The sequence below is a fragment of the Ziziphus jujuba genome, chromosome 5 (assembly GCF_031755915.1).
Source record: "Ziziphus jujuba cultivar Dongzao chromosome 5, ASM3175591v1".
In the NCBI taxonomy this organism is placed as follows: Eukaryota; Viridiplantae; Streptophyta; class Magnoliopsida; order Rosales; family Rhamnaceae; genus Ziziphus; species Ziziphus jujuba.
This window is the reverse complement of record NC_083383.1, coordinates 16,919,925-16,922,770: the sequence shown is the minus strand read 5'-3', so window position 1 is coordinate 16,922,770 and position 2,846 is coordinate 16,919,925.

The window sequence follows — 2,846 nt, the reverse complement described above, 5'->3', positions numbered from 1 at the left end:
GTTTGTAGTGATGGCATTAGTCACCTCCCCATAGTCGAAGGACGACAATTTTAGTCATTCATAGACGTGCTAAATGAGCGATACTAAGCAGGTATTTCTACTGTGATAACATTATCCAATCTCCTTTAGTTATAGGATGGTAGGTTATTTAGTACAAGCACCACTGGGACGCTAATGAGGCCACGTGCAGATTTTCTTCTTTCCCCAATCTACCAAGTGGTGTTTAGAATACCAAGCATCACTTGGCAGTATTGGTATATTATAAGGCGCATTATGTGTTCTTTCGATGTATATATATATATATATATATATGCATGTTACGTGGACCATACCATACTAGGGCAGAAACCCTGTTAAACTTATAAATGAGTTAAGTATCATATTTTTGTTACCTAGGGAATGAGCAGATTGGATGGCCATCATTGGCAACCATCCTCAATCTTACTAGTAATAATATATCTACGATCAACCAATATCATAGGACTGTACCTTAATAGATCATATGGTACATCAGGTGTATTGGCTTTCAGATAGGTATTGTAGCCATCAAGTGGGTATCGCAGCCTTTAGGCAGGTATAACAGCCTTCAGGTAGGAGTACTAGCCTTCGGACGGATGTTTTAGCCTCCGGACAGATATTATAGCCTTCGGGCTGGTATTTTAGCCTTCAGGCAGGTAGTTTAACCCTTAAACAGGTATTCAAGCCTTCAAGCAGGTGTTTTAATGTTTGGGCATGCATGTTAGCCTCTAGGTAGGTATTGCATTTTTTTGACATGTATTCCAACCATCGGGCAGGTGTATTAGCCCTTGAGCATGCATGTTAGCCTTCGAGCAAGTATTGCATTCTTCAGGCAAGTATTCCAACCATCAGGCAGGAGTGTTAGACTTCAAACTTGTGTTAACGTACAAATAGGTTATCCAAATCCTTCAAGAGATTGTATACATATTTATATTGATGTAGAAAGTATATATATATATATATATGTATGTATATATTTACGTGTATATATATATATATATATATATATATATGTATATATTTACGTGATAATGTTATCAGAGTTACCACTAAGACCTTAATTGTTCAATTTAAAGTATAGTTTCTATATGTGCATTTTTTTAATGTAAATTATTATATTTAAAAGATATCTTACAATTTGTTGGTTATTAGCTGTATGATTTATACATGTGTATCTCCCAGATGTAAAAAGGTAGACTGTATAATGTAGGATCGGGGATCCAGTTTGTCTTTGTTTTTTTATTATTTATTATTATTATCTTTCTATATGTATCTATATGTTTGATATATGAATGAAGTGCTATAAAATTGAATGGTTGCAATAAGTGAAAGGTGTGGTCGACCATCAGTTTATAGAAGTACGTATTTCCTATACAAAGTAAACACTTGAGATGAATCAGGGTTATCCTAGAATTCAGATAGCAAGCTCCTGGAGGAGGTCCTGACACATAAAAAGATACTTATAATTTATAATTCATTACTCATACTTGTATTCCTATGCTATTATTATTAAAATCCTACAAATTTATGAAAATTTATAGTAAGGTGGGAAGAAATAAAATGGCTGTATATTTTTTAAATGAGTTTTATGTGTAGAGAATATTTGGGGAAGTTAATTTTACAGAAAGATGCCATTAGATTTCTGTAAAAATTCCAATAAAATTTCTCCTACTTGGGGTTATCTCAGGATTCTAATAGGTAACTCTGAAAGGATCATTGCAAATAAGCAACAGAGAAGAGTAGGTCTTCTATAAATAAAGGAGAAAGCTGCTTCATGTGGTACAAATGAGCAAAAAACTTTAGAGAATGGATATGTCATATTACTGAAATGGGGCAACACAGATTTTTTTTTTTTTTTCCTCCCTTGTGATGAACACAAATTTGCTCTGCTTCCAGTGTGTAAAAAGATGTGTTGTGTATATATATATATATGTGTGTGTGTGTGTGTGTGTGTGTGTGTGTGTTGTGTGTATATATATATATACAGAAATTTTATGGTGAAAACGGTCCGTATGAGGACCGCAGTATTAGTGACAATTTTTCATAGTATTAACGATGATTTCTTAAAAAATCGTCACCAATACTATGAAAAACCGTCACCAATACCATAGTCCGTATGAGGACCGTCCGCAACATAAACGGACTGTATATGTGTGTGTGTGTGTGTGTGTGTGTGTGTGTGTGTGTGCGCGCGTGCGCGCGCGCGCGTGCGTGCGTGTGTGTGTGTGCGCGCACCATAAACGGACTGTATGTGTGTGTGTGTGTGTGCATGCGCGCGCGCACGCGTGCGTGCGTGTGTGTGTGTGCACGCGCATGCGTGCGCGCACGGGTCTGTAAACTCGGTTCCCACCATCCTTTTAATTTCCTCCTCATCAATTTATTTTTTATTTATTTTTAATTGTTGTGCATGTAAGACCAAACGCAACCATATTTATATTTTTATAAAGAGATTAGTTTTGGGTACGATTCCGAGCAAGAAATCATTTACCCAAAAAAAAAAAAGAGGAAACAAGAAAGAAAAAGGTTTTTTGGTTTTTATACTAGAGAAGAAGCTACATATTTCACAAAAAAGAAAAAGAAAAAGATTTGGTTAGCATCAATGATTGTACTGGTCTCCGCAGGAGTCGAGAAAGGTTGTCAAATTTTTCCACACGGCATCAAATTTTTTCTTTTAAAATTTTTTATTGCTTTTAATACAGTGGCCCCCCTAAATTACCATTTTTTTTGTTTTTTTCCCGAAATCACCTCCGATGCAGATCACCTCCATTGAAGATAGAGCATCATGAAAATCTGTTTTTGAACTTTACTTTAAACTTTTTTATAATATT